This window comes from Columba livia, chromosome 6, assembly GCF_036013475.1.
Source record: "Columba livia isolate bColLiv1 breed racing homer chromosome 6, bColLiv1.pat.W.v2, whole genome shotgun sequence".
NCBI classification, from domain to species: domain Eukaryota; kingdom Metazoa; phylum Chordata; class Aves; order Columbiformes; family Columbidae; genus Columba; species Columba livia.
This window is the reverse complement of record NC_088607.1, coordinates 2,493,628-2,507,627: the sequence shown is the minus strand read 5'-3', so window position 1 is coordinate 2,507,627 and position 14,000 is coordinate 2,493,628. Positions and strand designations below refer to the sequence as shown.

General features: G+C 39.3%; 1 long non-coding RNA gene across 1 annotated transcript in view; it reads left to right on the top strand.

Annotated features, from left to right (window-relative positions):
• The window catches only part of LOC110363080 (uncharacterized), a 115,079-nt gene that overhangs the window by 75,453 nt on the left and 25,626 nt on the right, over positions 1 to 14,000 (top strand). The window contains exons 10-11 of the long non-coding RNA XR_010473361.1: positions 546 to 671; positions 1,504 to 11,368. This is a non-coding gene — a long non-coding RNA (uncharacterized LOC110363080). The remainder of the gene's footprint in view (positions 1 to 545; positions 672 to 1,503; positions 11,369 to 14,000) is intronic.

The following is a 14,000-nucleotide window of genomic DNA, read 5'->3' as shown; positions in this document are numbered from 1 at the left end:
AGGATTTGTTGAGACTGATGGGTAAAAGAGTAGATTTTGTGGTTACTTAATCTCCAGAGCTGGAAATATTTCTTCATTTGAGAGAGGGAAACTTGTTATATGACAGAGTGATTATTCATTGTATGGATTATTGTTTTGAACTAGAGCGAGATCTTGTATTTTTGATATTGAAATGGAAAGAAAAAATAAATAGCGTGTCCTTTTCAAAGCAAACATTTCAAAATGACTAGTCAATAATATTAAAAAACAAAAAAACTGAGATAGGTCCCTTAGCTGAACTCCTGCATCATTAAACTCTGAAGGAGTTTTGTTGCGGAGCAAGATCCTACCCTTATGTTGTCCCAATTAGCCTGTATTATCATAAAGTCCCTTTCATATCCTCAGAAATGGGACTAAATGGATTTTGGAGTTAACATCCATGATATGGGTAAATATAGCAGAGTCCCACGTGAGCCCCATATAGACCCATTGTCCTGCCAGTGCTGTGATGTGCATTTCCACTTTCTTCTTCTTTGATGAACTCTCTAACTTACCCCAAACCAAAGAGATACAGCTGTGGAAAGAAAAACATCGAATGATTCAACAAGGCTTGGTTCTTACCTGGATATTACTCACCAGTTCAGCTAAACCAGCAGAAGCTGATTTCAGATCGCAGACACTCAGAACAAAAGGTATGAAACAAAATAAATTAAATAATGTATTACAAAACTGCAAAGTCTCCTTAAGAAAAAAGTCATCACAGAACTGCTCTTGTTCTATTATTCACATTATTCTTTCAGAGAAACATTTTGACAAAATGTTTCACTTAAGTGCCTAGAGAATGTAATTTGTTTTAATATGTTTTGAATATAGTCCTTCTACACTATAGAGTTTGCTATTATATGGATGAGAATTTGACTGTGCCTTCTATCATTAGAACAATAACAGCATCTGTAATTTTACCTATGACCTTAAGCTAAAATATGTCCGAAACTAAAATTCAATAACAAAGAGTGCAAAGTGGTTTAGAGTACTAGAGAAGTCCATGAGTGAAAACAAGGTCCCGCCTCTCAAACTTGAATAGTCTGTTGTGTTTCTGGGTATCCAATTCTACATGGGTACCTGAGCTCTTCAGACTGAAATATGAGCAGGAGAAAAGCACATGCTTAAATATCTTGAGATAAAACGTATTTGAAGAGGGTGAGCACTCACTTGAAACATGCTATCTTGCTCTTTGCTTCATCTTGAGCTGGGAATCTCGCTTTTCCTCTGCAGAAACCTCAATAACTGTGTAAATTAGAAAGCCCGCTCAAGCTGCTTATGAACTCAAGTCTGCAGAAAATAAATGTCGTGAGTTGGACACACAGTCTGCACTCATGTTTGTATTGTAAAGCAGCAGCGTGGTGTTGCCAAAACCAAGTATGAATTCAAACTACAGCAGGAAATGCATAAATACTTCTCAGGATGTACTTTAAAAATATTATTATTTTTATTTATTTTATTTTATTTTATTTTTCCTGCTAGGATATTTGGAAATTTCAGCATTAACAAGGCGTGAGGATGGGGACAGAAGAAGCGGCAGGGATGTGCGCTCCCTCATTCTGTTTTGCCGGACCGGTTCACATTTTAACCATGCATGCAACCACAGGTATGAACACATTTTTCTGTGGGTTCCCGGTGTCAACAGCTGAGCACATTAGTGTCACTTGTGGCTGCAGCATCCCTGGCGCGGGTGCCTGTCTAATGGACAGTGGTGGGAGCCGGCAGACACAAAACCCCAGAGCTGGAGCCCATCAGGCAGCGAGCGTCGGATGTGTCAGCTCCTGCTTCTTTGCAGAAAACCTTTCTTAGCGTCTCCAGCCTCATTGCTCCCAGTGAGTGTGAATGCCAGCTTTAGTGCCTGCTCCACTTATTTCAGGTATTTTTGTGTCAACATCCCGATAACAGTCTGAAAGCCTTATTTTTGCTGACAGTGGTAGGAAATATTCTTCGCCTTTGACCAAATCCTGACTCGCTTTGTTGTTGTTCAGGCAAAACTCTGGTTGAAAATCCCTGGCTGGAACAAAGAATGTGAGATTCAGCCTTATTGCATATTAAAAGTGCAAAAAAATTAGAACTGTGAAGATTTTTTTAATAATCTGACCCATCATTGGTCCCTAAGGAACAAGTGGAATCCATGTCTTAGAATTTTTAAAGACCTAATAAATAATTTGCCATAACCACAGGGTACCGTGGCATAATGGAACTAAGGTAATATTTAATTTGCTTATTTACAACATTAAGTAATATATTCTGTTTCTTGTTTTATATATATGTTAGTATTTATAGTGATAAATATTTGAAATCTCACTGCTTGGTTCTCAACAGACCTTCTTGGTGTGTTTTGGAGCCTCACATAGTTAAAATTATTCCATTATGCTATTAAAGCATAGAATGTGCAACATGCCATACACCTCAAGGCATTTCTCAGTTCATTTTTATCTTTTTGAATACCTGTAGCTTCCTTTCTGCACTAACATTTTACTGCAAGCATTCTCTCGTATCTGCCAGTTAACTTTCCCTTGAAGCCCAGTGGCCTTCCCTGCTCTGGTGGTCACTCATCTCGTCCCTCTCAGATCTCGGAAGGGGGCGGCAAGCAACATAGTGAATGAAAAATCAAGCAAATTCACATCAAATGGCAGCGTGACCCCCCCCAGGTAATAAACAGGCATCAGGTGTAGAACTGTTCTGCACCATAACTTGTCATTCTCCTCGGCATCTGCGCGAGTCCCTTGCACTGATTGCGCCAAGGTGCCCACTTTGTCCGTGGGCACGTTCAAACCTGAATAATTCGGAGTGGTTCTCTGCTACCAGATCGCCTCTATTATGATTCTTAATTAGAAATGCAACGCTAGGTAGATGGTGGTTGGGGAAAGGAGAAGAGAGGAAGCGAACGGCAAAGTGTAAGTGTTTTGTTGATGCCTGTAGTCTCGGCTAAAATCCGGCTCCTGCTGCATTTCTTCCAGCAGCACAAGCTGAATCTTTTCCCTCATTTGATACAGTGACCTCTCAAGTGCATCATTGCCCTGAGGGCTGAGGGCAGTCCAGCAACTGTTAAACCCCTTGGGTTGATAATCTTCTCCCACATTTGCCCTTAACACCAGACATACCACCATTAGCTACAGCTCCACTGGTGCTCATTAGAGCCGATCAATATAGACTAACATAAAGAATGCTGCTGCGCCTTCTGTTATTTTTCAGTTACTGCAGATTTACAGACCTTCACCTACAATACAAGGCTTTGCTGCTGTACTATGTAAAAAAGAAGATTTGAGACCAAAAAAAAAAACAACCACCCAGACAGTTTTTATTAGATGCCTAAATGTTATTTATCTTGCTGCTTAAAATTCCTTGTTACTAGAAAGTGTACAGAGGAGATTCTGTACAAAAGTCTCTTTGGATTAAGTTTCCATAAAATGGCAACTTTTACAAATTTCAGCAGATGCACTGATGAACAAAATCAGGCACATTTTAATATGAAAGAGTGCTTGAGCCTGTAAAGCCTATGCAAATGCTCTTGTGAACTTGACCTGATATTTTTAAGCCCGTGGAGTCTGTGCTCTTTGCAGTTGGATAGTGATTGCATGGCCAGTTGATGAAGGTCTATATGTTGAAGGCATATATGCAGAATGGTGACAGCATTGCATACTACCACCAGCAGGTGTTGCCAAAGATCATAGCAAGAACGGCGACAACAATTAACAAATATATCATTCTTTTTCCACATTTTATCCCAAAGAGTCTTTCAAATGATTCACATGCCACTGATCGCAATAAGAAACAACAAATAAGCCTCCTGTATGAAAAGGCACAGAAACCACCTGTCATCTATTAGGCATTTTGCAAGGAATAATATGCAAGTACTCAATTCAGTGGAAAGAATAAGGTTTTTTTTTAGTTTGCATTTGCATTTGGAGAAAAGGTAGGTCAAAAACTTCCTGGAATTTACCAAAGGGCAATGTGATGCCGATACAAAAGTTGGGATTTCTCATGCTCTGTTTAGTCAGTTTGGTCATTTAAACTTAGTGGTACTGTTTAGGATATAAATATAACATCCAGCCAACTTCAGGGAATTGTTAATGAGATAGAAAACAGAAATTTTATTCCATATAAGGACAGGTATTACTTATCATGGATTAACCTACCCACCAAACAGGATGGTTAAATGGGTATAGGGAACATCAAAGCACTGGCAGAATGTTGAATTCCAATGAATCAGGAGTAAAAAAGCCTCATCTACACCAGGTCTTCCCGTACTACTAGGACTTGAGGCTTCCTGTGTCTTACTCAAAATAGTGGCTTAAGGAGTTCAAAATCAAGTTTTGAAAGAAAAGGAACTTTGAACTGTGTGTTTGAGCTAAAGAAGTTGTATATGGTAAATTTTACCTGTTTTCATCAGGTATATCATTCAACAGTTTAACTTTTTTCATAGTTCCCCGGTGCTATAGGCGATTAAATGCTTCTGTTGAATAGCTTATTTATTCAAGACCTTTCTGAAGAGCTGAAAGGGTACGAGAATTTCATTTGTGAAACTAGGGATTTCTCAAAGTCCATTAAAGCACCTTTACTTATAGAATGACACAACTTCTCCAGATGCGTCCTTTGCTTTAGTGGACCTATTTGCATCTTAGGTATTACTTAGTGTGAGTAATGTGGTAGGACTGAGCCCTTGATGATAGGCTGATTAATGAAATCCGTTCTGCTGGGTGAACATAATGGAAAATGTGATTCTGTTGGCTTCTAAAGTCTGAAATTCATCTCCATGCAAACGACACACATTTTATGTATGTCATAAGCCTTCTACTATTCTTCCGCTTAGATGAGGATTTCATCCGGTGAATGGAAGGGTGGTTGTTACATCCATTAATGTCATTAAAATGTACCCAGTAAACTCGTTGCTTATGACATTGCCTCAAGTTTGAATCTTCCTCTCAAGAAGAACTTGGATAAACTTGAGGAAAAACAATCATTGAATCAGATCTTAAAAATCTTTTTGGAAAAGCACTCTTTTTAAGAAAAGAAAATCATTTGCTTTTAAGCCTTTTAGTGAAAGAACATTGGCAAAATCACTTGGTATGTAACTTACTGAGTTAAAAATGGCAGCTAATTTCTAATTTGCACCTTTCTCACTCAACTTGCTGTTGTCAGTCGTCTTTATTCATAGTCTGCTAAATTAATGAGCTGTATGATCTGATCTCCCCTGTTTATTTCCGGGCAACTGTAAATCTTACCCTTAAACTTCTGGTCAATTGGCTATGAGTTCCTTACTTCTCCCATGATGTAGACAGAAAAAAGCCATATTTTCCAAATTGTGCTTCATTTCTGATAGTTCTTCTCTGAATTCCCTCCAAGTTTTCTGGCACTCACATTTCAAAGCGTAGGATCCAAGTGGGAGCACATATCTCGGCAACGCGTTCACGAATCCTGCTGACAGCAGTAATAATTCCTCACCACGCCCCCTCGATAGTCCATAATTTTCAATAATATCACAATATGCAGCTAACGGTGACTGTCCAAATGAGAGTAATATATTGTATGTTTTGATCAACAGGGAAAGGTTTTTAGGAACTATCTCTTGTCATAGCTGGATATATATTCCAAGCCCTAATTATTGACCAAGTTGGCACTTCATGCAACAATGTCTTTGGTTGTAAATTAAGCTGGTTTTAATGGTCTGCAGCAATGCTTTCAATATCCTCTTTAGTGCCAAGTTTGAATGATGGAACTTGCTATAGATGCTGACACTTTTTATTCTTAAACACCTAACGTGCAATATGTTCCCGTGAGTTTTAAAGGGTAAGAGAAAATGTCAAAATTGTTCAAAAGTATCATGTATATTTTTTTACTCAAAAAGTTACATACTCAAAACTCTAATCAGTCCACCTGGATTTATGAAATCCCTTGTTATTATAGCAGTGTGAAAACTGGACTACAGATAAAGAAAATGGTATTTTTATAGAATGGTCCTTTGAGATGGGGCTGCTCCTCTGTTGTCAATGGAGGCCAAAGTGCCAGTGGGAAGTGCGGTACATGACCTCAGTCAATTAGCAGGGTCTCCTTAATCTCTTGGGATTACTTTGATCTGCAATATCAAGCCTAACACCTTAATGAAATTTTACAGATAGTCACAGAAGACATCCATGTAGTGCAAAAACAATTTCATTTTATACCTAAACTCCTAACACATGCTTAATAAATCCCCAGAAGGGAAATAATAACTATAACCATATTCAACATAAATTTCTCCTTTTTTTTTTTTTTTTCTTTTCACACTATGTTTATGGCTGAGAAAAACAAGATTATAATAGACGGGTCTTTGCTTGTGAAAACTGGGAACAGATCAAGCTGCTGATTCACATTTTTCTTGTGGAAAACATGTTATTTGTTGCTGTTACATTTTAAATCTCCCGAAATAAGGGTGGTGAGCCAAATCTTAGTTGTATTTGTTGTGAGAATGTATTTCAGATATATGAAATTTCCACAGCAAATCACTATCCTGATCTGTGTACTCAACCCTACTAATTTTAACATATTGTGCTCATTCAAGTCTGGTTGCTCTGGTCTGAACAGTTAATCAGACAACCTGGCCCATTTCTGATATAATTATTAAGTAACTACATGACAAAAAATTTTTGATCATGGGTTGATTTTGCTTGATGTTATCTTATCTTCTTATTCAGACCATTTCACCTAAAGGTCTTGCAGGCCCCAGCTTGCAGAAATGCAGAAAGGCTTCAATGGGAAGTTTTGGGGTTATTTTTTGGGAAAAGTATCGAGGATTCCCTGCCCTGAAGTTAAAAATTGCATGGATTTGCACTGTCTGGAGAAGGGAGGGAGCAAAGCATGGGATTTAATTAGGCCATGTCTTTATTAACTCATATTTTCTGGGAATTACGCAGTGATAATTCCCATTGTGGCCACCTCCCTCCTCACCAGTGGCATGTGCTGCTACTGACCCCACGCTTCTGGGTGTCCCTTGGGGTGGGTGGTGAATCCCAAGGTTTGACCTTCTCCTTTCTGCTGCTTCTTGCCTCCTCCAGCCTTGTTGGCCATGGAGACCCAGCGAGGTCCCCCTGCAGCTCGTCAGAGTATCCTGCAGTCAATCCTGGGGAGAAGGTCCTGCTTCTGCCCTGACCTCCAGCTTCCTTGCGAAATCTCTGTCTCCAGCTGGGAATTAAACGATCATTTGGGATGCCTGGTTGCGGAACAGTGGAAAAGAAACTGTTCCAGCCTCTGCCGGGCACCTCAGCTGGTTTGGGGAGGTACATAGGGGTGCTGGGGGATCTGCTGCCCTGTGCAGTGGTGGTGGTGGTGGCTCCTCTTTGCCCTTTGCAGGGCCAACCATCATGGGAAATGGCTCAGACAGAAGACAGAGGGTTTGCACACCCTCCCCAGGCTTGCAGGGACAGGAGCCACGTTGAAGCTAATTAGATGGCTCCTCTGAGTAAAATAAAGTGAATGTGGTCACTTCTGCTGTAGCCACCAAACCACCACATGAAAAGTACTGTGTTTCATTCTCTGCTGCTGTTGCTCGCAGGGCAATCCCTCTGCTTACCTAAGGAATTTCACCAAGAGCTCTTTTTCTCAGGGTTTGACCTGCAGTTCTGAGGCAAAATGCAAACCGGCTTTAAGAGGGAATTTTGCCCAAGTGAGAACTCCAGGATTCACCACCGAACATGCAACATGTCTCCTGATGCTTTACATGCAAAACATATCTATCCATAATTAGATGTGATTAGAGGAACCAGAGACAGTCAAGAGCTGTCTTTTAGAAATTGCTTTTTTGCAGTCAAATTAAGGTTTATTGCTGAGTGTCTTGTGGTTTACACCGACTCTGATTTGCACAGCTTTATACCGTTGTTTTGCTTGTTGTGCTCATATAGGTATATAGCAAAACTAAATCAGCGCTGTCCACAGGCCCAACAAGTGAGCTTTGCAGTGTGTAGAATTCAATGGACAATCCCTGTAACATTTTCTGGTTTTTAATGCATTCAGTAACTGTAAGAACCTCTTAAAATTGAACAAGGTTATAAAACTTAGCTCTATACAGATTCCCCTAATTAACATATGACAGATCCATGCAGTCATTCCATTGCGCTCTCCTCCGGTAACTGCTTAACATAACTATAAAACGGCTTCCACGAGGTAGTGCAGACACCGGCTTTGTCTTCGCACACATCTGTTGCATTTTTTAAAGGAGAAAAAAATAAAGTTTTAATTTTTAAAATCTCGATTTTAATAATGCATGAAGAAAAAAAGGGGAAAAAATCTGCTTTCTTTTCATATAGGTCTCATCTTACACGATTTGCAGCGGCATCAACGCTGCTGCAGGTTCGCGTGTTTGTGGGACGTGGGTCTGGTTGGGAGGTTGTTTGTGGGGATTAATGGAAGAATATGGTGTATCTCTCTTCAAATATTTGAATCATTGGGCAAAACTCACATAAACAGTCATTTAATTTCAACAGGAACTCCTCAAAAGCAAAAATTATGAAAATATCAAAACCACCAAAGCCATGAATATATTTGAGTGAATCAGGCGAGTTAGGATTGCAAACACATCTGTCAATTTTTTCCTAAGAGAACAATACTTCCATTAACTATTTATAGAGTATTTGGTTTTCAGTTATTTACCTGTAGCTGCAATACTGTAATTAAAGTATTTTTTTCACAAATGTTCATAGGTTCTTCTAAATTTTTAACCTTTTTGATCTTCATTTTCCACAAGTAGCCCTGCAAGAAAACCTCTAAAAGGAATTCTCATCAAAACAGGTATTTGAAATGAGTGTTGAAGAATGTGCGAAAAAGTAAACAGTGAATATCTAAGTACAAATTTTGTTATTTTTAGCTACTTTAATTGTTACAGTTTGATAATTGGAATTGTTTTAACCAGTTGTTGTTTCAGTTCTCTGTCTTGTTGATATTAAGATTGCACTTCAGAAGTCATTTAAATGATAGCCTTATTAGAATATGTTATGGATAAATACAATATTTCCTTTAGAATTTGCTGTTTTGTTCCATTGAAAGCAGCACCTGTTCCTGGTGTTGTACAGCGGTAACACCAGGTTTCTGGGTGTTGTAGCCCTTGTATAAGTGAAGAAAGGAGTTTATTCACTGCGAGCACAACTCCCAGAAATTGGGAATGGGAAAGGAAACCTGAATGCCTGAAAAATCATAAACGAGACAGTGATGGGACAAGTCCAAGGTAAGGTAAGCAAACTCCAACTCGGAAGAGTAGCACAGAGCAGTAAAATAAGAAAATATATATATACATATATATATATATATATATATATATAAGCCAATGGATGGAGCATCTTGTCCTCTTGCACTTCCCGAGGTCCCGTGTGACACGGAAGGCACTGATGAGACCCAGATGGGAGACGGCAAAGCTCCCTTAATGACCACAGATGCTTTCCTGCCTGTAGCCTAATAGAAGTAGACAGCAAAGATTCTTATCTTATCACGGGGAGCCTGACAGCACAGTATTTCTCTTGATGCCGGGATTATTTTGTTATATATATCCAAAAATTACTCAGATTCATATGGTGTTTGCTTATGCCTGAACGCTAGCTGTATTTTGGTTATACAGGTAAGTCCCATATGCATTTTTAATTTAAAACAGCCTCATATAACAATAAGAAAGCTTTCAAATCTAAATATGTGAAATCTCTGTATATAGGATTGAAAATCTATATTCATTGTGGGGGAAAAAAAAAGAAAAGGAAAAGATTACAAAAGACCAAAAGCTCTAGGGTTCAAGCTAATTTTTCATCTTTTCCGTGGGGAAAAAAACTGGTAAATGTTAAGAAACACCCTTCAAGAACCTTTAATTTGTTTTTCACTCTCCAAGATATAGATTTTCTCCTTCCCATTTAAGTAAAAAGAAAAGAAAAAATCCTGTGGGTTGTAGAGTCATTTGAGAAAATATATACATATATATATACATATATATATTTGTATAGCTATGATTATGATGTCAGATCAGCCTATCTTCTCAGGAGGTATTTGTTCCTGTAGATCACATAAATCAATCGGAGGATCAGGTCCTTATTTCAAAATCTTGGTTTCATTTCAGTCAGTGGCAAAATCCCTATTGACCCAGCATGGGCCAGGATGTGGCCATAAATATCCGGTCTTTTGAAGTTGCTGGGAACAGGATTAGGTCATTTTAGTTTTGTTGTAGCCTGTGATGTTGCATTTCTACAATTGGTTTTGCTGCTGAGCTGCCATTGAGTTCAAGCAGATACAAGCAGATCCAGCTTTGTTTATCAGCAAAATGCAGAAAAAGAATTAGAACTGGAGCTTAATCCTATGTTTTAGCATGGTCCTAGATTAACAGAGGTCTGAATATGCATTTTTAAGTGTGCACAGACATATAGATAGTGTATATAAACACATATAAGTATGTGTGTGCGTATGCACCCTGTAAAGAAGAATTTTAGTAATGAAGACCAGGGATTTAAGCAAGTGTAAAATAACTTGCCTTTTCTAAAGCGATCACTTTTGACTCATTAAAATGTTAGCATCCAAAGCATTCTTTGAACAAATGTCCAGAAAAGTAGGTCTTTTAGTCTCCGTTTTACGGATGGGCAGACTGAGGGTAGGTGACAAAAGAGGCTGATGACAGTGGGTCGTTGCCAGCGTTAGCGACAAGAAATTTCCCATGGAACTGGTAGCGGTGAAATGAGGGTTTTGAACCTATTCAGGGCTGGTGTTTCAAAGTCATCTGCTGCCACTGGCTGTGGTTTATGTTCAGCCAGAAAATGCTGCTCTTGTAGAATTCAGCTGTAGAGCTTCAGTTGCTGTAGCAAGTGTGAAATTGTGTAGAAGTTGTGGTGGCCTTAAATAATGACAACATTTTCATCCTGCCCCAGAGTTACGGGTGTGTGTATGTGGACATGTGAGTTTGTCCTTGCAAATTGCCATCGCCTTCTCTCTGCTATATCGGGGTCAGGATACATGTGCAGGATGCTGTGAGGAATAAAATGGTGTGTATTTCAATACCTAAGGCCAAACATCATTAAAAGAATTTTCTACAGCATTTTTCAAAGCCAGTTAGAAGGAGGTTCAGGGCCAACCACAGTAGCCAATGTCCTTCAATCTTAATTTTGTAACATTAGTTAATTTAGATTCTGTTATGCAACAGACAATATCTTTTTAGCTCTACATGTCTTAAACATACGTGAAATGAAAATAAAATATTATTTCCATTAAATGAGGTGCTTTTCTTTCAATTTGTATGCCATAGGCAAAGTCTCGGCTTCCACGTTAATGAGTTCCACTTGGATATTTGGAAGTTGCCTTTAACTTGGCTTTGTTCTCCAGAACTGATCCACGCAAGTATTTGCAGGTGTGTGAGAAAATAAGCTTTACATTTAATGAGTCGTACTCTGCATTTATTATTCTCATCTGTCCATATCCATATCTGGAAAGACATTCACCCCTTAAATACTATTTTGGCTGGGATGTTTAGTGGGAATTATGCTGGGTGACAGCGGTCTTGTGCATGGGGCCAGCAAAAGGTCCGCTGGTCACTTTGGAGCATGATGTGGGGCATAAATAGGATTTAAGAAGGACAAAAGGCTCGTGTTGTCATCCTACGCAATTGCTTGTGCTGGCTGGAGCAAGCCAGGAAGGTAAGACACATTTTCGTGACACTGAAGAATGCAAAGTGCAGCAGTGTATTGCGATAGTTCATTAGGTGATTTGAAAACCCATGCTATAAACTTTGAGCACGAGATGACAAATTCAGGCTTGGATGTATGTTTCCGTTCATTTCCTTGGGTACATTTTTTGGATAGTTAGTTGGTTTTTGAGTTGGGAATGCCATTTATATGAATACTCATTATATTTTTTTATAGAGATTTTTTTGGAAGGGTTCTAAAAGCACAGCTAAAACAAGAAAATAAACCTCAAGCAAGAACCTAGTCTTCATGCCTGAAATTATGCCATCAGTGAAGTCAGTGGCAAAACTATGGACTTCAAGAGCTGTAGGATTTGACCTCTGGGCTTTGGAGCTGTGTTGGCAAGAAGGAATAAATAAATCCTGTAAAATGATATATGAACTTCAGAATCTGTGCCTCACTTCTTAGACAGGCTATACAATAAAACATCCTAAAAATCTAGTGCTGGCTTTCTCTATCCAGCTAATTTGTAGCCAAGCCAGCTTAGTACATGTTCTTAAATGCGCTGAATAAGCTGAGAAATAGAAAACTATGAGCAGTGTGTATTTTAAAGGGTTGGACCAAAACCTTTCAATGCCAAAGTGCACTGGATCAAACCCTAATAAGCTGATCAATTTTAAACCAGGTTTCTTCAAAATCTGGCCTTGCTTTACTCTTTTCATGAGATTTTCTGTAATGTGAAATTTTTACCTTCTAAAGCGCGGGTCTTTGAGAACCGGTAATTTGGTTTTAGTATCAAAAAAACATGAAAAAAATGTTTTGTTGCTCTCTGTGCCTGCAGAAAAATTAACAGGTTTTGTTCTGACTAAAACTGAAGGCAAAATATGGGAAACTTTAAGCTAAATTCGCTTGGTTGAGACAATCGAGTGACTGACAAGGAGGTGATAATACCCCGAACCACCACGAACCGTTCCTGCAACCTCACCTGTAAACAGTCCTCCTCAAATTGATTCTTCCCATCCAAGGCAACTGTTTTTCCAAGCATCCTTTTCATCTGCTTGTTTATCCAGAGCTTCCCTGTGTGTAAGTTCCCGGCGCTCTTCCCACGTTTAATTCCCACCCGGCAGGTATCAGAAACTCTCCCATCCTCATTGCTCTCACAAATGCTGTGTGTGTGGGTCAGAGGAGAGGTTGAGGGCCTGACCTCCTCCTTTCAGTCCCCCAGTGCTGCTGGTTAATGGGGCAGCAAGGGACAAACCCAACCAAGTTCATAGAATCACAGAATCATTTTGGTTGGAATAGACCCTTAAGATCATTGAGTCCAATCATAACCTAACTCTAGCACTAACCCATGTCCCTAAGAACCTCATCTATATGTCTCTTAAACCCCTTCAGGGATGATTCATGCATGGTCTCTTTTTCCTATCATTAAATAACAGTAGCATCCCCAAGAAAGATGCTGTGAAAGAAGCTGAGCTGCTGGGCCTGCACATGGTTCCTCTACTCCAGCCACCTTGTCTTTTACTTCTTGCATATAAAACATGCGGGAAAGGTTGGGTCCAGCTTGGAAAAAGTAATCATAGAATCATAGAATATTTTGGGTTGGAAGGGCCCTTCAAAGGTCGTTTAGTTCAAGCCCCCTGCAATAAGCAGGGACATCTTCAACCAGATCAGGTTGCTCAGAGTCCTGTCCAGCCTGGCCTCGAATTGGTTGTGGTAAAAGAAAAGGAAAGCTGATGTTACATTTAACCCCCACGTTGTTATTGGAAGTGGAAAATTGCCAAAAGCTGCATCACCTGGATGTTGGAGAGAGATGTGCTGGAGGGTTTTTATCCCAACATGGGCATACTCATCGGCATGGAGTTGGGGAATGACTTCTCCACCTCCAAAACGTGCCCTTTATGTCAGAAACAGCAAAACTCAGGAGCCCTGTGGGTGAAAATCCAGTGTCCTACAAGGAAATGTAGGTCCTGCCCCCAGAAGGAAGGTTCGGACCATTTCCCCTCGCAAGCTATAAATGTTTCATGTCTCGTGTTAAAAGTATGTGTGTTTTGAGGACATATTCACTTCTCGTAGACAGGTGGATGGCATATGTGCTTCTGGGTTGTTCTGGTTTTACAACTACATATTTATGTTTGAAATCTGAGGATATGTTACCCTCTCTTTCATCCATATTCAATTTACAACTCAGCCAGCCAGTATAAGAAGGACTAGGAAGTAAATATAGTCATATGACATATTTATTTTTATTTGTTTTATGTATTTGTGATATTGTGATGTTTTATGTACTTTTCTATATCTGTTTTGTATTTTTCCCAGTGTTTCACTGTAAGTTTGATAAGTTTGGAGAATTGTATA